Source organism: Bicyclus anynana, chromosome 23, assembly GCF_947172395.1.
Source record: "Bicyclus anynana chromosome 23, ilBicAnyn1.1, whole genome shotgun sequence".
In the NCBI taxonomy this organism is placed as follows: Eukaryota; Metazoa; Arthropoda; class Insecta; order Lepidoptera; family Nymphalidae; genus Bicyclus; species Bicyclus anynana.
In genome coordinates, this window is record NC_069105.1 from 6,068,150 (window position 1) to 6,092,764 (window position 24,615).

Consider the following 24,615-nt stretch of genomic DNA (forward strand, 5'->3'; position numbering starts at 1 on the left):
GAAAGTGCGATCTTTTGAATCGCTTCAACGGCGCTCAGAAATTTTCATTTTTTAAAATAGTCGTTGCATTTGGAAAATTAAACTGTTTCCACCACCTCTGATTGCTCCACTGTTGCACAGCTCCTAAATATAAAAGGTTCAATCTCTTGTATTTAGTTGTTGTTCTCGAGTAACCGGACCTAGAACATTAAAAAAAACTGGTGTTCTCGATTAGCCAGACCTAGGGCATTTAAAAAATAACCGGACAAGGAAAGTTCGAGTCGGACTCGCCCGAAAGTTCCGTACGTTGGATCATTGTAAATAGTTCAGAAATTAAATAGCGCAGTTTTAGCCGAGCTTGCCCAAAATATGTTTTTAAGATTTAATTACTCATAGCTTTGAGATTTTGAGACAAGATTTCTTGTACGAGAAATAAGTAGTTAAATAGATAAATAGGATGCAAATAAATTAAATAGGTAAATAGTATGTGGAGGTAATATAGAAATATGAATTTTTGCTGAATAAACGGCCAATCATTTTTACCTTAAAGTTAGAAGTTTGATTTTTCACAACTTCATGGGACCGTAGACCTGTGTCATGTCATTTCAAATTGATACCTCTGTCTGTGGGTTCTTGACAGATGTACGGACAACAAAATGATCTTATAAGGTTTCCATTTTTTTCCTTTTGAGGTACGGAACCCTAAAAAAACTGAGCCAAAGGTTGTGAAAAGGGTCAAGAAATCACTTTCATATCGATGCGTAATCTAAGGACATCAAATAAATATTTTCACCCAGGAATGTTGACATAAAAGCCGTTACCTTTTATCGGAACATTTGCTACTCGTCTGTGGTCAACGCATAAATGCTTTTGAGAATCTAATACATAGTACTGACTTCCCAAACGACTGTACAATTACGCTATTACAACCGTTATGTCGGTTACATAAAGGTGATTTTCCTGTGCTTTAATTTGTATGGCAAACATTTTGCTATCGTTTTGTATGGAATGGCCGTGGTTCTAGAGACGGCCACGATCGTTTGATCGTATTTTTTGATGTTGGAAAACACTGCGGGGTGACTTGGCTAGTACACGACGAACTGTTTTTACAAGCTTTTATTTAACCGATGTGTGTGTGCGGCAAATATTGGGAACTATAAATTCATGGGGTTCTTGAATTGAGGTTCAATTCATGGGGTTTCTGACGTTCGATTGGACTAAGTTTGATAAAGGTATTTGCCTATCTTCGATGGTAATGCAATAAACACTTAATACAATAGGTATGGTATCATCGAACTGGTCTAGTCTCAACGAAATAAAACCCATCGACAAAATGAGACCAAAATATAAAGCAATGGCGAAGGATGGAATATTGACGAAGGTAAGCCGTCCCAAAGAAAAGGCAATTCATACCGCTTGATACAAACTCCGGTTTTTCATACATACATATTCATCACAATAATGATTATGTTTGTATGGATATTAAAAGGTAACCCGACGGGAATAGGCCTATATGGACTCTTCGCCGTTGGTAGTTAGTTTTTTGACTCTCTCTCTATCTCATGCTCTTTCTAGGAATAAGCTTTAATGTTTACTTATTATTTAAATAGTAATGGGAAGAGTAGAACCTCCTGATAAAAGTCTAGTAGGTACTTACTAGAACAACATCTCAGCCCTATCACTGTAAAATCTGTTAAAATAAAGTTGAAAAATTGAAAAACTAAGCCTGTGCATTCGTAATATCCACTACCGGTGCGCAATGCAAATCCTATTAAAACGAGTCCACAGGAAACCTGAAAAAATATACAGGAAGAAATATTTCATGAACTTCCCGTTCAAATTTCAATTTTTTTGATAAAATCCGATCTAATCACATTCAAACATCGTGTGACATCATGTGAAATCTCCAAAACTCCTTGACGTATAAAGATGAAATTTGGCAGGGAGGTAGTTTACTGTTAGTAGAAGTCCGCTCAGAACGGATTTGACAAGAGGGCCCGATTAGGGAGGTCTAAGGGCGTACAAACTCGCGGGCTTCCGCTAGTGTAGTTAAGTGATAGCTGGATGTTAATCTCTTCGTTAATGTCCATCACAACTGGGCTCTCCACAACCTCAACCACAGCCCGTTGGACATGTGCCAACATGTCCACGTTCAGTGGTACACCTCTTTTTTAACCGACTTCAAAAAAAGGAGGAGGTTCTCAACTCGTCTGTATGATTTTTTTTTGTATGTATGTTACCTGATTACTCGAAGATGCCTGGACCGATTTGAATATTTTTTTTTGTTTGAAAGGGTATACCCCTGAGGTGGTCCCATTGTCACCATTTTAGGATCTGATGATGGGATTCTGGAGAAATCGAGGGGAACTTTCAAAAATCGTAGGGGCAACTATAGCGTTTTATATTTTTTTCATTGAGATTCGGATATTAAACAACCAAGTACCTACATAGTAATTACACTCGACGATGTGACAGTCCAGTGAGTATGACCTCTGACTTCGATTCGGAGGGTAGGTTCGAATCCGGTCCGGGGCATGCACCTCCATCTTTTCAGTTGTGTGCATTTTAAGAAATTAAATATCACGAATTTTAAGAAATTAAAAGTTGTCTCAAACGATGAAGGAAAATCAATATTCCTTATAATGATTTTCCTTCATCGTTTGAGACAATTTGCATACCTGAGAATTTTCTTAGTTCCCTATATGCATTGGGCCAGCATGGTGGACTGAGGCCTAACAAATCTCGATCTGAGAGGATACTCGTGCTCAACAGTGAGCCGAATATGGGTTGTAAAATCTCTGGTGTACAGGTTTCCTCACGATGTTTTCCTTCACTGTTTGGGACACGTGATATTTAATTTCTTAAAATGCACACAACTGACAAGTCGGAATTGCACCCGGACCAGATTCGAACCTACACCCTCCGGAATCGGAGGCAGAGGTCATATCCACTGGGCTATCACGGCTCTATGGATCAGTATCAAATACTAATGAAAATGGCCAGGATCGACGACATTTTCATATTCATGTTCATTTATTTGTTGAGAATAGACAGATAATTAATTATGCATTTGACCATTTCTGGCGTACAACAATTTATAAAGACACAATTAAAGTTTAAATTAAATTAAACTTAAATTGTGAAAGTAAAATATAATTTCTGAACATAGAAATTATATTTGAAATGTCAAATATAAAAGTAATTGCATATCAAAATGTCATAAAAATAAAATATAATAATTAAATTAATAAATGTACCAACACATTTTTTATAAAATAAAACTAATTACAAAATATTCAATAACAATAGAGACTTAATTAAACTTGCGAAGGTATGTTTAAAAAAATATTTTAAATGTCAAAATATAGATGTACCTATTACCAGAATGTTATAAAATAAAATGTTATAATGAAATTAATAAGTGTACCTTCACAGTTATTCCAAAATAAATGAATAAAAATGTCAAATAATTATAATAGAAAAAAAAAAATTAAACGTTCTCTACGAGGCACGGGCGGTTTCTTGTGTTGTGTGAAGATGAAACTCGAAAACAACCACAACATAAAAACGAATACCTAGAAAAAATCACAAAACTTCATCACAAAACTCAATCCCTAGAAAAAATAATTGCAACTAATAACGATAAAGCCAATGAAGCTACCAACCTATATTACCTACAGGCAAGGTCAACTTATAGGCTTCTTAGAAACAACCTAAGCACCTTAATACGTCCGGTCCACTAGGTAGACAAAGTTCCGCCACACCTGCCGACCAATATTGGGGCAAAACAACTCACGTTCAGCCAATAAAACTACGGCACGCTCGTTTAAGCCAATAATAACTTTGATGTGCGAGAGATACTACTTAAACTCGAATGAGATTTGGCTATTAGAATTTTAGCACCGTTATATGCGAGAACGATTTGATATCGACTCAGCGCCAGACGACTGATCGCTTTAACAATAGTCGCATAATGTTATGATGCAATGATAGAGACGTTCACATCCCAACTTAAATGAAAATAGCCGGAGGTTAGTGCTATAAAAATATAATGACATTGGAAATTCATAGATTTTTACTGCTTGGTAATTTGCTTGCATTCATTTGCGACTTTGAACATGTGGCTAACAGTTAGATAGTGCAAAATTTCATTAACTTGGGTATAACATAACACCTATTCTTATTCCAGTTATTTAAATAAATAAACCTATTGAATTCTAATCCTACTAATATTATAAACGCGAAAGTTTGTATGGATGTTTGTTACTTTTCACGCCGCACCTACTGAACCAATTTGACTGAGATTTGGAATGGAAATAGATTTTACTCTGGATTAACACATAGGCTACTTTTCATATCGGAAAAATTCAATGTTTTTAGAGGGATTTGCAAAAAAACTAAATTTCACGATGAAGCCGCGCTTAGAAACTCGTATCTTTTTTCAACAGTTTTTGGGTTAAAACAGTAAACTTCACTTTAACACTCTTGCTTACTAATTTTTTTTTATATGGAACAAATACCGTTAATTAAAAACAGTCACAAGCTAACTTGTAAAGAATATAAAAAAAATATAGTCTGAATACGTTTTAGATATTCCCATAGTAGCGCCGCGACATGGTCGCTAATTACCCGCAGAAACTTGTAGAGGGAGCTACCGCCGACGGGGCCACAATAAGCCGATATCGTGTTATAACTTGCGAGCACCGCGCTGTGGGTACAACTAAAACGCATTAACTAAGTACGCTCAAAGTTTAAATCTCAGCTCGGACGTGAACAGCTGACCGGACCACTCCATCATTTACCACATCCAAGTCTTAGAATATAATATACCTAATTAGCTGAAGTAAACGTAATTGAGAGCCGTGATAGCCCAGTGGATATGACCTCTGCCTCCGATTCCGGAGGGTGTGGGCTCGAATCCGGTCCGGGCATGCACCTCCAACTTTTCTTTTTTTCAAATCAGACCTGTAGTTTCTGATATGTATATATGCCGAAAATAGCATTATGCTTTACATTTGGAAGTTTACTACCTCCCAAAGCAATCATCGCTTAAACTCAATAGTTTAACCCATGACTGCTTTAGGAAAACTATCGCAAGAGCATGGGCTAGCACACACTATTCATATCAATGTAACTTTCCATCACAAAAAAGAGTAGAGTGTCTGAATTCTGTGTCCCGTTATATTCCGTTGATTTTCATCTTGTCACAGAAGAACCCACTGGGAAATTATCAGACAAATAGTATTGTGAGATAACATAGTCGGAATTAACTTTTATAAAACAGATAATAATCTATATGGAATACATGGCTGCTATTATTCAAATTACAAAAACAAAATTTATAATCAACAAAACGACAATTACTCAATTCTGAAATGAAAAAAACATATCTAACCTTAAAAGCGTGAAGTCAGTCGTCTCACGACGAACGAAAAATTGAAACCAAAAACTTGTATCGGACCATCTAGCGTACCTGTAAATAAACAAGAAAAATTATAATCAGTAATAATTCACAACCTCAAAGTAAATTAGTTGGTTACACGTCCATGCCTCGGAGATCACTTTAAGCCATCGGTAATTACTTATCTATCAGATGATAGAGATAGTTTATGAATTTATCATTATCACCCTTGAGAGAGTCAGAGAAAGAACGCAAACACGTATTGAAACAGCGTGGTGGGTTAAACACTATATACTCGTACAGTAGATGCCCTTGTAACAGCCGTTAAAATATTCTGTTTATGATGATGATACATCAGATTAAGAAAGGATTGTTTAAGGATCCTTATACACTATGCCGCCACGGCCACTAATCGTTGGCCGTGGTCGCAGAGGCTACGTTTTGGCGGCTGGATTTGCGGCCACGGCCACTGTCAGTCGTAAAGCAACCTATTGTCGGACTACTGCAGTTGTAATTCTGGCGCAAGACTGGCTGGTCAGGCCGCATTTGTCGTCACAGAAATAGTGTGCGAGCCCTCATAGTAAACTATACATATGTAGCTTGGTCGCAACGACCAGTGGTACCGGCTCGATGTGCGGTCAAGTGTGTGATACTCACATTGTTTCTTCAGTCCTGCCTATTCACTTTATATTTACTTAACTTTAACATCAAATCAATAAGAACCGTAAAGCACATTTATTAATAAAAATTACAATGTCAACAGGGCAATGTCCACTATCCACTCTATGATGTCTACCAAGAGGTCTCACCCGCTAACTATATTCCCATCGATATACACTAAAATGTCTTGTAAAATGTGTATAGATAGATATTAGACACTGGTTAATTTTTGATCAGTTAAATACATTTTGAATACGATGCCAATGTGACTTAAATTTTACTAAAAATAGCTAGTAGGTAAGTAATTTCGTGTATATCCACTAAAATTACTGTATATGGCAACTGGTCGGTGCGACCACTGTTCGTGTCGTGGCCGTCTAGTCAGTGAGCAGCCTAATGTTTTGACATGACATCTCTGTAAAAGCTTTCGCCGTCTGACAGTGACTAAGGTATTTGTAATAATAAGGTCTCCAGCACAATTGTGGAAAGGATTAATGGTTGGGGTCTGAAGGTGAATTACAAATAAATAAAATGTAAGGGCTATTCTATTATTTGTATTTGAAAGACGATAAGTAATTTGTTATTTTGTAGGGTTCTTAGTAAGATGACTATTTGTTTTATAAAACTGGAATAACTTTAATAAAGATTACGATAGCGTAGTATGTTTTATCCTAATTAATACATATATATAAATGAAATTTGAGTATTTGTTTGTGATTACACAATAACGATGTCTTGAAAAAAACACAAAAGCTTTTTTTCTTAATTTTGCCTGTTTTAGTCTGTTTGTCCGGGCTAATCTTTAAACGGCTGAACTGATTTTAATGGGGCTTTCACTATATGATAGAGGAGGCTATTGGGCAACATATAGACTACTTATATCCCGGAGAAAGTTGTATAGTTTAACCAGCACAATATGTACAAATAAACAAAGTGGAAAATTACTTCTGCAATTTAGGTTCCTCGGGGTAGGCAGCGCATATTTGCGTCTATGAAGTGCACGCTACTGTCCCGTGGGATTTGCGAAAAACTGATAATCGCAACAGACGACGTCACGTGCGTCCACTGGTATTTAAAAAAATAGAAATGTAGAATAATGAAACGGAAAATAACATAATATAAAAGCGAGTATTGTAACGACAAATTGAAATTACTCGTAATTGGTTCTAAGAAAGGAACGAAAAGAAAAATATCAAGATCTCGCTAGGAAGGTTTCACAAATAATACTCGAAAAAATTATTCGATATCAAAATATAAATATGCAATTTATCTCAAGGCCGAATACAATGAACCCAAAAACTTAACTATTTAAGCTCAACTTACATTAGCTTACAACTAATTGGCGGGAAAGCTCAAGTTGTAATGGTTAGTTCACACATCTACACGTCAATGCTATCTTTTACGAGCCGGAAATATATATATTTTTAATGTTTTACACACTATAGATAAATTTTACATACAGATGACAGTTAGAATTAGATTTTTGTTGTTTTTTGAAGAATTGCCTAACTCAGTTGATACATTGTTCTATTCCTAGCTCGGGTCAATATTGCATATTACTTGTTAGAATGTATTAGCTCACCTCTGGTCTGGTGGTAGACATCGGTAAACTTCCATCTTAGACTGCATCGTCACTTATCACACATGAAGCGAGTCGCAGGGATGGATGGATGCATGCGGCTCCGGATCGTGATACTTGGAAGTCCCTACAAAAGGCCTATGTACTGTAGTGGACGTCCATCGGCTGATATGACGATGATGATGATCATGAGTATTAATAATACTAGGACGATAGTTTTGGGATTTTGTGTTGATTTTTTTTACTATTTACTAAAATCTAGTAAATGACTACAATAATTTAGAAGAACATTGACACGGCCATTTTGGTGTAGACGGCCGTTAACAGAGCCAGACGTAAACTAAATTTTATTGCTATTAATCCTGTTTCACGTTGGACGTCTGAGATTTCGATAAACTTGTCTCGCTGTTTTCACAAACTGTACAAAATTGTATTTGAGGAGTTTACAAGAGATCATTCGTTTCGTGCTATTGTTTACCTTAAGCTTCTTTTACCAGAGCCGATACCATGAGCTGTAAAGCCCGTAGCGATTCCATAATGTTTCAACATTTCGTACCCTTATTAAGCTTATCACAGGATTGTTTTGTATAGCGATTTTTTACGTCATCGACCATTCCATTCATTCAATATTAAGAGTTACATTACTAACGCCCTAACATAAGACAAATATCGTGATGGTTTTAAAAAAGATTGTGGTAAGACTATTGAACTATCGTGAAACGGCGTGCAATATGTTTTGAACTAGGGTAGGCACTATACGAGTATGTACATTGTTCAAACTGATGGCAAAATCCTCCTCCAATACAGGTTCGTGATGATGAAAATTTAGAAATTATAAAATGTATCTAGATTAGAAATAAAACCCAGGTACTTTTGATTATAAAGTATACATAGAAGTGCATGTCTATAGAGCTCAGTAACATAGTATAATCAGTTCAAAAGGCACCCTTATATCGCTCGAGTTGCTACGCATGATGCGAACGAAGCCTAATGCATGGGTGGATGATTATGCCATAATAAAGCTTACGCAGTAAAAGCACCTTATTCAGTTTTTGTAATTAAGTAGAAAGATGCTTGAAGTCAATTTGGATTGGCTTTCATCTTCACACAAAATATAGAATTATTAATATTATGAAATAATGATGACGAATATTGTTAAGAATTTCAATTTTAAAAGAACTAGATAGTTAGCCAATCCGCATTGGGCCAGCGTGGTGGACTGTTAGCATAACCCCTCTCATTCTGAGAGGAGATTCTCTAATGAGCCAAATATGGGTTGTTGCTGATGGATGATGATGATATAGTTAGATAGCAATATGTGTATCATCGTAATATTTTTATTGATTTAAGTAAGTAATACTGACGACGGCCTCCGTGGCGTAGTGGTATGCGCGGTGGATTTACAAGACGGAGGTCCTGGGTTCGATCCCCGGCTGGGCCGATTGAGATTTTCTTAATTGGTCCAGGTCTGGCTGGTGGGAGGCTTCGGCCGTGGTTAGTTACAACCCTACCGACAAAGACGTACCGCCAAGCGATTTAGCGTTCTGGTACGATGTCGTGTAGAAACCGAAAAGGGGTGTGGATTTTCATCCTCCTCCTAACAAGTTAGCCCGCTTCCATCTTAGACTGCATCATCGCTTACTATCTATGAGATTGTAGTAAAGAATAAAAAAAAAATACTGCCCTCTGCTGATGAGGCTTTTACAAAGAGTCTTATGGTCTGCAGTACACAATTACATAGCTTCCACAGTATTACAGGTTTGGCTATGTCATATAATTAAAATGGCCGTTGCCACGGTAAGTGATGTATTTAAACAAAGCGACATTATATTCCCTAGTTCCACTTTCCTTATTGTAAGTTTTCTTCGTGGCATATTTACATTTTAACCGTGTATAAGTCACTTTAATTGTAATATGTGGGATGTGCTGAACTCTGTATTTTATTAGTCTGTACATATGACGGGACCATTCCACTCGGATGTTTTATTGCCCAGATTAAGGACCGTTACTTAAAGGGCTTTTAAACTTTATGGAGCATCATTATTAGTAACGTTTGCACTGAGCCTTATACTACAATTCACAATGTAAAGGATTTCGCACACTAGGTGGCCACAATCACAGCCAGTGGTCGCAACGGGACTATTATTGTTTTTTTTTTATTCTTTACAAGTTAGCTCTTGACTACAATCTCACCTCACGGTAAGTGATGATGCAGTCTGAGATGGAAGCGGGCTAACTTGTTAGGAGGAGGATGAAAATCCACACTCCTTCCGGTTTCTAACCGACATCGTACCGGAAAGCTAAATGCCGCGTGATAACTAGACACGGCCGAAGCCTCCCACCAGCCAGACCTGGACCAATTAAGTAAACCTCAATCGGCCCAGCCGGGGATCGAACCCTAGACCTCCGACTTGTAAATCCACCGCGCATACCACTGCGCCACGGAGGCCGTCAAAATATACAAATAATGAGTCACAACATCGTTTTTCATCAACGCCATTTTACATCAAGTGGCAGAGATTTTATGTTTTTTACGATCATCCTATATGATTATTTCAAAGAAATTACTTATATAAAGAGTTTTCGCTAAAATAACGTTACTACTTGCTACTATCACTATATTATGGCCACTTTACAATAACAATAATAATTAGGTATGTAATGTCGTTGATAACCAAATATAGTTGGTTGCAAAAGTCATTATTTCAAATACACCGAGATACATAATGACCGTGCTGGTGAAATAAGAAAAGATAAGAACATCGCACTCGCATTTGACTCCACCAGTCAGAATTGCATGTGCAGAATAACTAGGCCGACAATTAGTCGCTTCACGATCGGTCGTGGTCGTGGCCGCACATCAGCCCGCATTTGAACTGTAGATTTTGCGACCACGGCCAGAATCTCATGACCGCATAGTGTGCGAGGTGCCTAATACAGGTCTCAGAAGTGGGATAAAATTTAGTTCAACATCAATATATTTTGTGTCGTCAGTCCTTTATTCTCTGGGATATTTTATAGCGAGCACTAAGACTAGACTCATTATTTCATTCAGATTGAGTAAATAATACAAAAGCGTTGAAATATATACAGCATTAATATTCAAATTCGTGCATATTCTTATCAGTCTATTGTTTACTAGGGCGTGAAATACCTATATAATAAGATATTTTATAATCCTTAAATACGAGTACCCAATTTGTACAGCTAGTTCGTATAATTTAGGTATGTTTTTATTACTAACATTGTAATGCTTCGTTAGTTTAATGTTTAGTTTCATCATCATCGTCTCACCTCTCGGAAAGAGAGGGGTTGGCCTTAGTCCACCACGCTGGCCCAATGCGGATTGGCAGACTTCACACACGTGGAGAATTAAGAAAATTCTCAGGTATGCAGGTCTCCTCACGATGTTTTTCCTTCACCGTTTGAGACAATATTTAGTTTATGTAGCATAAATATTGAGCTCCTATTCCTTCCGAGAAATTCTCAGAAAAAGGCATTTCAGACTTGGGTTGGTGAAGTTGGTGGTGTCAGCCTATTTAAACAGTCTACTACATCTTCTTATAGGTAAAGTTTAGACCTACCACGCTGCTAAAATACTTTTTTAATTTAAAAATATCGAGTGGGTTATTGGTGGGGAAATGCTCACTCTCAGATGTAAATGATAATGAGCGCGAGTTATTTTTTTTTTTAAATAATTAATTTTTAGAACTTTAATTTTGTCACAAATGCAAGGGACTGTAGTTTATAGCTTTAATTTCAATTGAATACATCCAAGCACCCCACAAGATGGCCCAAAGACATCAAGCGGATTACAGGGAGCCGCTGGATGCTGGCAGCTCGAGACCGTCCATGTAAGAGGCCTATGTCCAGCAGTAGATATTCATTGGCTAATGAGCATTCCCGAGCTGAAGGCTCTTGACAACCAAAAAATTAAGGAACTGTTCTAAGGGCTCCGTTTTTTCATTTTGATGAATGGAAACCTAAATTTTGACTAAAAATTGTAATCCGCAATATGTTACATACAAAGTAACAAAACGATTCAAATGCCTATTTGAACACGAAGCGAAGCGTAACTCGCGTGAGTTTGTGTATGAGTTAGTCTTATAACGAGCGCGAGTTTCTGACTTTACGAACAAATGTTTGCCGAGCGGCAAACTTTGCATTGTTATGGTGGAAGCGGCTTTAACCTTATGATGATTAAATATTGTGGTGACAATTTAATATCTATGTTAATTTATCTAAAAACTAGCGGAGCGCTCTCGACTTCGTCCGCGTGGAGTCAATCACAAATCCCGCGGGAACCATGGATTCTTTCGGGACGAAAAGTAGCCTATGTGTTAATCCAGAGTAAAATCTATTTTCATTCCAAATTTCAGCCAAATCGCTTCAGTAGCCGCAGCGTAAAAGAATAACAAACATACTTACACACACACACAAACTTTCGCCTTTGTAATATTAGAGTGATATCTATGGTATTTGGGATACTGCATCAACATTAGTACGTACTTTAAACATCAGAAATTAAGCTTCTTTTTTAAAAGTAAAATTGTTCACAAGTACACAATTTAAATGCAATGCAATTTAAGTATAATTACAGGACTAACTAACTACAATTACAGGACTAACTAACTAACATACAAAGACAAAAATAAATACTATTTATACTTGAACGTTAGTAAGCTTATTATATTATATTATATTTATTTTATCATCATTTTACCAAGATATAACAAGGGAAAAAGTCAAAAGTAGACCAATATACTCGTAGTGTATAACGCTCTCTTTCGTCCCATCGCATCGAAAGAGAGACCGATATCTTCGATTCCGTGGAAGTCATACTTGGTGGAGGTACTCAACAACATGCAATGTATCCTCCTTCCTTATGTTCAAAAATGAAAAATGAAATGATTAAATCCAAAAATCGCTTATTATCCTATTACATGAGACGAATATCTTAGCATTCCATGGATTCACCATGCAGGTGCCGGGTCCATCGCGTGGTAGAGAGAAAAACACCAAGCAAAGTCCAGGACTTGTGACTACAGGATGTAGGGTTAAGGAATTCCTTGACGATCGATCAACACTCCCCTTCTCTGCTCGTGCAAATATGTTTATAATATCAACGTACTCTTATTTGATCTGAACTGAACTGACCAACACACGAACAAGTTTTATCGGACGTCCTGCCGTTAGCGCTGCAGGCACGTGGACTTATTGAATGGTTAGTGGCTAGTTTAATATGAAGAAGGTAGGTATCCGCATAAACTCATAGTATATCTATTATAGCGGTACCATTATGTTAACAAGGTGGCCCAAGATTCGATAAGGCCCGCGTCCGCTGTAATATTTACATTTAAAGTCCATGTTTGAATTATTTGCCGGCGATAAGCGCTTTATCGGTCACGAAGCTTTGTTTGCACAACTCCCTTTGTGACACAGACTAAAGGAAAACATAGACGATGTTTGGCGTCTTGCTACGAATATGAATGCTATAAAATTCCATTTTCCGCTTTAGTTAAAAACCTGATGCATAAAAATATTTCGATATCTTTGGAATGGAATGTCCGAATTAAATAATTCAAAAAGTTGAATAAAGTTATTAAAGCGGTGCCAAATATCAAGATACAAATAAAGAGCTTTTTCTAACGGCGGCATTTCCATTTTTTTTTTTTTAAATAAAAGTGTGTCATTACTATAATAGTTAGGCATATGCTGTCGCGACATTTTTTGTAAAAAATGGTGTGTTCTACAAAGTTGGAGTACATTATGTTATTCTAACATCAATAGTTTTTGCAACAAACGCGATGTAAACACAATTTTAGGTAATTTTCGTGCAACACCTTGGGTTACATTATTGGAGTTTCAGTTAGGATCCCTAAATTTTTTGAAAATAGAATATAACCTACAGCCTTCCTCGATTAATGGGCTATCTAACGCTGACAAAATTTTTTAAATCAGACCAGTAGTTCCTTAGAGTAGCGCGTTCAATCAAACAAAAAACAAACTCTTCAGTTTTATAATATCAGTAGGTATAGATAATTAATAAACAATAACATTTGAATCTTTTTAAAACAAAAAGTATGCAAGTTTTTAGACTAAATACAAAGTTCGTCTATGTATTCCTTTAATCTTTTTACTGGGGCATGTGGTGTGTGTATAAGAAAATTAATATTGAAATGATAAACATTTGGCCACACGTGTGAGCATACGACTTGGCTAATTGGCTCCTGTGTAGATGGCTAGTCTCAAGTGAGATTGGCCGCGTTAGCCAAAGATATTGTATAATTAACCAATATTTAGCACAAAGGATTTAATTTTTTTTAACCGTCTTTTTTTTGTCTGTCTTTCCGGGGTAATCTCTGGAACGGCTGAACCGATTTAAACGGAACTTTCATTATTAGATAGAGTAGATTATTGAGAAATATATAAGCTACTTTTTATCCCGGAAAAATCTAAGGTTCCCGCGGGATTTATGAAAAAACTAAACTATAACTAGTATGTTGGTAGCCACAACATCCTGTTTCTCGAAGCACAGTTATGTTCTCGCATCAGCGAAGTTAGAACAACTTACATTAAATATATAATAAACTGTTTTTGAACAACTTTTCAAATTCAAGAGTTGCTTGCGCGGTTCCGGAACTTTCGAGTACTTTCATGAACGCAAACTCATCGGTACGTTTAAACGTGTAGCTTTAGAGAGAAATCTGCAGTCCCGCAATAGTTGACTTGTTTACGAGAATCAGAATATTGAAGCGTTATAATAAAGTATAATCAGTGGCGTGCACAAAGTTTTCAACTAGGATATTCACTAAACGTCCGTGGCGCAGTGGTATGCGCGGTGGATTTACAAGACGGAGGTCCTGGGTTCGATCCCCGACTGGGCCGACTGAGGTTTACTTAATTGATCCAGGTCTGGCTGGTTACTACCCTTCTGGCAAAGACATACCGCCATGCAATTTAGCGTTCCGGTACGATGTCGTGTAGAAACCGTATGGGTTGTGGGTTTTTATTCTCCTTCTAACAAGTTAGCCCGCTTCCATCTTAGATTGCATCATCACTACCTCAGGTGAGATTGTAGTCAAGGGCTAACTTGTAAAGAATATAAAAGAAACGTAAAACATGTCTAAAATAGAAATTTCCTTCTCCAATACATAATACGGTTAGTAATGACTCGTATCGGGGTAAGCATTTTGCATCTATAAAAATCGCTCTTATAAGTATATAATTATATTAATTAATTGCAAAAGGATTTTTTATGCTATCCGCTTCTTTGTGCGTAATTATTATGATATCGATATTGTTATATATAAATCGTTGCCTCATTTATCAAAATGGGCTCAATAGGCGCTACAAAGGAAAACATTTCCAAACATTGTCCAGTACAAGTCACTTGAAATGACTATAGACTGCTAAACCCACTAACCTTTTTGGTAGTTTTTGTATGAAATTACCTACCTATATACAGCGGAACAATTTGTACCAGCTCCAGCTATAGTCTTGTAATAAAGAATGAGTAAACAATTACGTATAATAGGAGGAAGAAAATTTCATACTCGGGTATATGAGAATGCAGTTATAAGACTGCAAAAGTAAGTATACGCTAGTCATCCACGGTCCGATATACCCACATACCTGCAGTGCTGCTGGCATGATATCCAGTAAAATTTATAAGACAAAAGTGACCTTGGTTCGTGTAACCTTGTCGCTGTGTTGTCACTCTTTCTTTGGAATTTGCCTAGACACGCTCTACACGTCTCGATCGTGTGTTGGTCGCGATGTGCACGACGGCTCGGCTTGAAGCATAAAATGTTGACCAACACACACGCGTGTGTGGACAATGATTATTTTATACTATAGATATGTTACGTGCCTACAAAAGCACCGCAAAAAGTGATCCTAATTTAGCGGCTCCACTGAGCGCATACGTGCACAATTTTGTGTTTATTTACATTGTATATTTATGTATATACATATAGTTTTTACACTTCCAAAACACACAACTCGACAGTGTAGACAATATTTAGGTATTATGTGTTTCAATAACTTTCGTTGTTTAACAAGCGACAAAATGAAATTACGACAAGTTTGCACATTTCTACGTTGTCTAGTATAAAAATATGTTTGTGGGTGGGTGTATTGGATCGTGTGTGGCTAGCTTTACATAACACCTATATACAGTAGGTATACCTAAGTGCCTGGACCGGGTTGCGGGTCAGTAATTGGTGCTAATTGGAGCACGTGTAACAAACGAGTACTGCGACTTGGGAGATAAAAATGTACTCATTACGGTAAATCGGTTCTGTAATGAGGATCGATAACCTATTTTTATACCTACAAAACGTATGTTTGTTTGTACTAGACTTTGTACGTCGAAAATTTAATTATTTACAAGTTAGCCCTTGACTACAATCTCACCTGATGGTAAGTAATGATGCAGTCTAAGATGGACGCGGGCTAACTTGTTAGGAGGATGGTAATCCACACCCCTTTAGGTTTCTACACGGCATCGTACCGGAACGCTAAATCGCTTGGCGGTACGTCTTTGCCGGTAGGGTGGTAACTAACCACGGCCGAAGCCCTCCACCAGCCAGACCTGGACAAATTAATAAAATCTCAATCTGCCCAGCCGGGGATCGAACCCAGGACCTCCGTTTTGTAAATCCACCGCGCATACCATTGCGCCACGGAGGCCGTAAGTTTTTATCCCACCTGCAGTTATTTTATATTCGTCGATATAATGTTCGCCTATAACAATTTATTTATTAGAATTTGAACTTTATTTCTAAGGGATGCCAAAAATAAAATATAACTAAGAATACATTAAAGGAAATATTCTAACTAAAGAACTCCTATGATAGAAGTAAGACCGCCAAAGCGTTAAATTAAGCGTTTTCTATGTTCTGTAAGTAAGACAATGGGTATGGAAATCGAACTCAAGATCTTCGAAATTGAGTATAGAGTATATTAACGGTTGAGCTGTTGAGGACAATTCTGGCCCATTATCCGTGGAGTTGCTGAGTTTTTAATAATTAAAAAGTGAATATAAAAAAAAGTAATTCCAGAAACTCTAGGGCATCTAAAAAGATATATTTTCCACATTCCGGGAATAATAATACACTTGGGCGCTATCAGACCGAAATGTAACGACGTTTGTTCCTCAAGTTCGGCACTTGCGCTGAATTACGAGTATTGTGTTGTTATTATTTTAGTTGCGCATTCCGTGAGCGCTGCCACGAATGAGACGTTCGTTGCAACTGATTATTATCATTGTTATTCTATCTTTACTCGACATCACGATCTTTTTGTCTGTTTATTTGGTTGTATTAACTAAAACCAAATGCTATTGTCATAATTAATCGTTATTTTATTTTATTGAGGGCTTACAAACAACATCATAGTACATAATCATATTATCATAATAGTAATATAAATAAAAATTATAACTATGACATCAGCTTCGGAAACCACAGATTACAATACTATAAAGTAGACTACTACGCACCTAAACAACCCATATTCGGCTGACTGCTGAGCTCGAGTCTCCTCTTAGAATGAGAAGGGGTTAGGCTTTAGTCCACCACGCTGATCAAATGCGGATTGGCAGATTTCATACACGCAGAGAATTGAGAAAACTCTCTGGTATGTAGGTTTCCTCACGATGTTTTTCCTTCACCGTTGGAGACACGTGATATTTAATTTCTTAAAATGGACATAACTGCTACAGTAAAAGTTAGAGGTGTATGCCCCGGACCGGATTTGGACCTACGTCCTCCGAATCGAAGGCACAGGTGATATCCACTAGGCAATCACGTCAGCGGTGTAGGTAGTACCTATTCCAAACAAGCCTGCTTTAATCTTACATTGGATCGTCACTTAACATCAGTGTGCCTAGTGGTAGTTTTCAATATTTTCATACTGTTACTATCGCATTAATTTAAACGCGAATTTATATGGAATTTGTACAGTAGTGCCACTAGATGGCGCTGTTTCAATTCCTTAGAAATTCGCGTTTACGTTAACGTGATCGTCACAGTATCAAACTGCCACTAGGCCCTCAGGTGTGGTCCTAGTTAAACGCTAACTTGTCAATGAATAAAAAAAGCTTTCAAGGTTTTACACAGGGAAAGACAACAAAAAGCTTTTAATAATAATAATTTTGTATTTACGTCAAAATAGTTTCACATAACAAGCCGGCCAGATGTGGTGAAGTCACTGTTCTGTAGTCATGGCGTGTAACAAAGCCATCATCGCGACCCGTGGCGGTAGGTATGCGCTATTTGTTTACTGCGGGTATGCAAGGGTGCGCTTTTTATGGAATTCTTAGGGGCAATCTTGCGGCCGCCACTCACACCGCATTGTACCATTAATAGTAATTTGCATTATTTCAATTTAATAATTATAATTATTTCTTAATATTTAAAAAAAAAATTAATTATGCACAATTAAGTAAAAACATATTGCTGGTTAAAACATATGGAAAATGATGCATAAATTTTCAGAAAGCTACATTAATATTAAACTATAAGAAATAATTTGTTGTGGGCACTTCTTGGACCGAGGCGCTTTTCGAACCATCGTAACTTTAATTATAAGTTTTTAACTTTAATTACCACCATTAAATCTTGAGAGCAGTGATATCCCAGTGGATATGATCTCCGCCTCCGATTCCGGAGGGTGTGGGTTAAAATTCGGCCCGGGGCATGCACCTCTAACTTTTCAGATGTGTGCATTTTAAGAAAATTAAATATCACGTGTCTCAAACGGTGAAGGAAAACATCGTGAGGAAACCTGCATACCAGAGAATTTTCTTAATTCTCTGCGTGTGTGAAGTCTGCCAATCTGCATTGAGCCCATTCTCCTGAGCTCATGTCCCCTCTCATTCTGAGAGGAGACATGAGCTCAGGAGTGAGCCGAATATGGGTTGATAACGATTAAATCATGACATAACTTGACGTTTCAAAAGTGCTTGTAAACTGAGCCTAATTTGAATTTTAAACGTATAACACAACATAAAACTAATTGGTGAATAAATGTTCAAATGTCTTCATTAAATTTTACCGTAATTCTTCACAAACCAACGATCGGTGCGAGCGCAATTAATTACGGTCGGAATTTCGACCACTGCATTACATCTTGTATAATGATAACAGCGATGGAATGATTTCCAGAGTTCGCCGAGCTTAATTGATCGCCGGTCGTATGATTTGCTCGTTTATATGTACATTCGTAAAGAGATGCAGATGGGACTGCCGAATAAATCGCCATTCATACTGAACCCAATAGCGAATGAAACTGTTCAATCGATACTTTTATTTGAACTCATAAATATAAAACTACGTTTACTGAAATGTAGGAAAAACGAAAATTCCATTTTTATAGACTAGCTTTTGCTCACGTTTTCATCTATATTATGCACGTATATCTGGCTCTGGTAGGTATCAAACGGAATAACAATGATTCGAAGTTGAAATTGAAACTATAGAAAACATCATAAATATATTTTAGTGTGTGTGTACGTAATAAGTATGTTTGTTCCTTGCTGCGGCTTGCAAACCGATTTGGCTGAAATTTAGAATGGAAATAGATGAATTAACACATAAGCTACTTTCATCTCGGAAAAATCCATGGTTCCCGCGGGATTTGTGAAAGCTGAATCCCACGCGAAGGGAGTCGCGGGCGTACGCTAGTTTTATGATAAACTCGTGCTTGACCACAATCATCTTGATGGTAAACGTAGGTGTGGCCTAAGATGAAACGAGCATGCTTAGGAAATGCTTATCCTTGTTCTAAAATTGTTATTAAATTACTACTAAGGTTGAGATATTTGCTGTTTAATGTAGTACGCTAGATATCTAACAACATGCATTTACGTAAGTCCATTATCTAGAGAGAGAAAAAAAATATATATATATGGTCGAATTGAGAAACCGCCTCCTTTTTTGGAATTAGGTTAAAAACAAGTTATTGTCCTGTATATCCTTTGCTTGGTCTATATGGCATGAGTGCTTTGTGTTTATTTTTTTTTAATTTAATTAAAAATCTTTATAAATTGTAACGCTATAAAATAACTTCACCATGTTTTAACAAAAACAACAAAGAACTCAGCCAGTAAAAGGGTGTAAAGCACTTGCGGTACACGACGTCGCCGCGGTGCGGGCGCGATTTCTTTAAAACAAAGTGTTTACGCCGGTAATTACGGTCTTCTATTACGTTGGTGCAACCAAGAAATATAGTTTTTAAAATCTGTGCTTAGAGCAATTGTAAACGAGCAATTTTTGTTAATATTGCAATAACGATAGGGTTAGACAATTTCTATAAAATTACAAATTAATAAATGCGAAATAAATGAAAAAAGACATTTTTTAAAATATTTATTCGTAATACAATTTCGTAGAATATTAACAGGACAATCACGTTAGATAAGTATTTGTTTCTTAAAAGAATTTTTAACAATATGGCGTTAAAGTGTCATAAGAATATACAAAATCTTGGAAACATATTTTCTAAAAAAAAAAAAGTTTGCTTAAGATAGTTAGGTACGTCTTAAGCAAACTAAAGTAAAACTTTTTTAGCTCTCCCTTTTAACGTCCTCACCTCACCCGATTACACTTTTTGTAACGTATTCACCACCTTACTCTTCAAATCAGACGTACGTAAAGAAGTTTTACTTCAAAACGGCACCACATATAAACACACTAGTTAAGCTCGTTAGCATTAGAGACGACGTTCATATCATCTATAATTAAGTTACCCAAAACCCCGGGCGCACATTAATCTATGCAGTTAAACGCGTACAAAATAATGCAACAAGACCATTAACGAACTAAAATGTCTCTCCGCTTGACAAACGCTCGCTACGGTGTGATAGATGCCCTATGACAGCTGACGAATAATACACCGTAAGTCACTTTCAGGTAAACTAGCAACTATGGACCATTAACGCACTTAGCTGTAAAGGAATAAGAACCATTTTTGTGTGTCATAAAATAAGTTTTATATAGGGTATTGCGCAGGGGTCTTAGTTGGGGGATCGCGCGCTAAAATAGAGGGGATTAAGGGTAAATTGCGTTGCCATGACAACGGCTTGCCCTAGGAAGCTGTTGCATAATAATAATATTACGATTCGGGCGTTAGGGATATTTCCGCAATTTTACGTGTTGAAGATTTTATTAAATTCTCAAATTATGATGATCGAAGGGTGCATAATTTTCAAATGTTTTTATTCAAATAGCATTTCTTGTCAAGATAATAAATTGCTGGTGAGTGAACCTACATAGCTATATTTGTAAAATGTCTTACAAAAATATGCGAACTAGAGTTTTATTGGAGTTTTAACACCCAAGCCAAAACAGTATACTCATGATTTTAAACTTATTTCGTGGTTGTTCATTATGAATATTATTTAAACCACATTTAAACATAGGTACCAAGATAAAACGACGAGACAGTATACTTATACTATACCTACTAGCATTTTTTTCGCTATAACAATTCTAGCACCAATGAAAAGCTATATTATCAGCGAGTAATACAAGTTACAATATATCCCCGTACTCTACAGGAACGGGAACTACGCTGGAGTTTTAAATAAATTGACCATACATAATATATTAAGAAAATTAAACAAAACACTAACGGGCAGTTTCTTTATCGTAAGTAACAGTCAAAGCAACGTCATAAAGCAAAAGTAACGGTCTTAATCACGGAAAAATAAAGTCTTCTATACTACTTACTACTTTTACTGTTACTTTAGCTTTATATGAAGAAACTGGCTGTAAGGCATTTAATAATACTGGCAATACGATCATTTAATTAACTAAATAACGCAATCACATCTAAATTGCAAATAAAAAGGCCTCTGTTAATCCAATTCATCTGGAAACGGTTTCGTGTCTCCTTAATTGGATGATACATCGTTTAGGTGCTGATCTCCTTGGCCTGACGGCAACATGCTGGAGGTACGTGAGGCCAAATAAGGCTTGAGAAACTTTATCGTTTAATGACACAGGGTTATAAGGTTTAGGTAGAATGTAGATCTACATGACTATGTAGCTGAGAATGTTTACTGAGAATTACTTACTTAACTTTACTACTGAAGAAAAGCTCAATAATTCAGGACTGCGTGATCCGAAGTCGCATACGCTAACCACTGAACCACCGGGGCTGTTAAAATATAGTGATGGTAATTATGACATAACTTTTTTTTTATTTTTTTTTTTATTATTATTGAGAAAGAATACATTAAGGAACTTAAGCTAACTTATCCTAATAATCCACGTGGAATGGTGGCAAGAATACTGGCTGCATTTCCGCGCTGGACAGCCAGGCTGGTCCTTTGCGCAAAAAATGAGCCAGCCCTTCTGTCAGCAGTCGAGGAAACAAAATTTATTTTCATTAATTTAAGAACAAGCTAATTATTATTAGGTGTGAAATTACTAGTGATTTATACCCTCATTTTTAATTTGTTTATTGGTAAACAGTACTCATCAAGAAAGGCTCTAGTATACTCAACCTATTTGCAATGTGTCAATGTGAATATTTACTATCATTTATTTCTTATCTATACTTCTCTATACTACTATTATAAAGGCGAAACTTTGTGTGTAAGTGTGAAATTGTGTAAGTGTGTTTGTTCCTCTTTTACGCTGCGGCTACTGAAGCGATTTAGCTGAAATTTGGAATGGAAATAGATTTTACTCTGGATTAACACATAGGCACATTCATCTCGGAAAAATCCATGGTTCCCGCGTGATTTGTGAAAAACTGAATACCACGCGGACGAAGTCGTGAGCGTCCGCTAGTCCCAAATAAACAACAGAAATGAGGGTTTTAATTCCTTATGCCGGATCTCGTACTATTTGTTCCATCGCAAGGAAGACTGAAATATAGAAAATTCCAGTTGAGATCAAAACTGTTTCCAATTATGAACTAACTTGGAATCTTTCTAATTAGAGAAAATAAGAAATTCTCTCAACCGCCTGTCTTACTTTCGCCTGCAAGAACCGGGAATGAAAATATAATTTCAGTGCAATCAGGAAAACTTTCAAATTTAATTATATATTCGCGTTTTCAAATAAACGGAAAAGAAGAAGAAATTGTAGTTCGCTGATTTACTACAAGTAAACTTACTCACACGTCTGTCCATTATCTGGAAGAAAATATAGGCGATGTCTTGTAGGTATTTTACTTAGGTTTCTCGGGTCAGGAACGTTGATGCATTGTTTTATTAAATCAAAGTTTTGTGTTAGTTTATGTGTATTAATTAGTAAGCAGAGTTTATCTTCAAGACATTATTGAACAAGCCAATTGCCTACCTATAAATTAATGTTATGATGGTGGCAAGATTATAATTGGTATTAAAAAATATACACGCTAAAGGGCATTTCTAACATTGTTTGAGTTGATCGATTCAGAAATGTACAACCTTAATCTGGAGAACCACTACAAAAGATCTTATACAATATAATCTACATAGAAGTTAATATAAACAATTTAATATTTTATTTGATACTAGCGGACGCCCGCGACTTCGTCCGCGTGAAACTCGATGTAAACTTTAAACTACCTCTACCCTACCCTACCCTACCATACCCCTACCCCTACCCTACGTTGAAATTTTTCCTGAATTTTCTTTGCGATAAATTTCACGAAGCGTATTTTCAACGTATGCATAACCGTGGAAATCGGTTCGTGCGTTCTGGAGCTATAGCGTCAGGAAGGAAAACACGACTTTTATTGTATTTATTTATTTTTTTTTTTTTTAAAAAGTGTCTCTCCTGGCTCTAAACTACCTCCCTGCCAATTTTCAGCTAAATCGGTTCAGCCGTTCTTGAGTTATAAGTGGAGTAACTAACACGATTTTCTTTTATATAATTTCGAGAAAAGTTCAGAAGAATTTCTCTGTGGACTAAAACAAACGAATTCCTAAGATACTAGAATACACCATGACGGCACTGAAAAAGATTCAAACAAAAGCGTAAACGACAAGGGACAAAGTCCAAAGCGAAACAATTACCCATAACAATTTAAAGTTACAAAAGAAAAAAAAAGTTCCAATTATAAACACTGAACCCGGGGAATCTCGTTAATTAGAAAAAAGAGAGACGTTATATCCAACAGCTCGATAAATTGCCGCAACTTTTCCCGCGAACTCAAATTAAGTTGCAAGAAACTCAGTGCCTGGAAGATTAAAATAATTCAAGACCAATCCCGACAAACTTCCGATCCGCTAACAACTTCACTCATTACACTACAAGGCGTGCTGTTTTTAATAATATCCAATCTTTATTCATCTTCCACTTAGGGGATCTTTTTAAAACTTACTTATTATCTGAAAAACTAATGAAACTTTTTGCCCAACTATCAACTATCAAGCAAAAGTTGTTTTTCAAGCGTATATCGTTAGCACAATTTCCTTCCTGTTACTATTTTATGGATTTCAGTATACCTAGGTAAGTATTAGATGTTATTACATTCGTAATTAGTAGAGATTTACATATAAAGTATATTCAATCCATTATATTATATTCTTTTAAATTTACTGATTAGATTAAATTCTTGCCTTATGACCGACAACACTACTGCATTGATTTATGTAATAATGTGATTGACAATTCTTAGAGAATTGGCTTGGCAGATCTTGATTATATCTTCAATACATTTATTTTTAGCTTTCATAAAAACAGTATACGAAGTTTAAAAGTCCACAAACCTAACTTAACAAATGCTTTATTTGGTTGCAAACGCTGTAACCAAAGCTTTAAATATTAATGCATTTGATAAACGTAACAACATCCTTACACTTCCTTATTGATTTGCATTCAAAGACCAATATTATAAACTTTGTTCTCCATCTGACAGAACACTCCCTTCAACAGCCTTCACCCTGATTAATTTGGGTAGACTATTAAGTTTAATGTGCAAGTAAGCCTATAACTCAGAAAACCCAATAGCCAAACAGTATTGAACGATATTTTAGCAAAGTACCCTCGCT

The 24,615-nt window shown here is 36.4% G+C and overlaps 1 protein-coding gene across 2 annotated transcripts in view; it reads right to left on the minus strand.

Moving 5' to 3' along the window:
* Window positions 1-24,615, minus strand: part of LOC112055120 (uncharacterized) — a 266,259-nt gene that overhangs the window by 102,752 nt on the left and 138,892 nt on the right. The window contains exon 2 of one of the 2 annotated variants that reach the window (XM_052888600.1): window positions 5,375-5,452. The exons of the other annotated variant lie outside the window; for it this stretch is intronic. The gene's annotated coding sequence lies outside the window, so the exon portion shown is untranslated. The remainder of the gene's footprint in view (window positions 1-5,374; window positions 5,453-24,615) is intronic. 2 annotated transcript variants of the gene reach the window in all.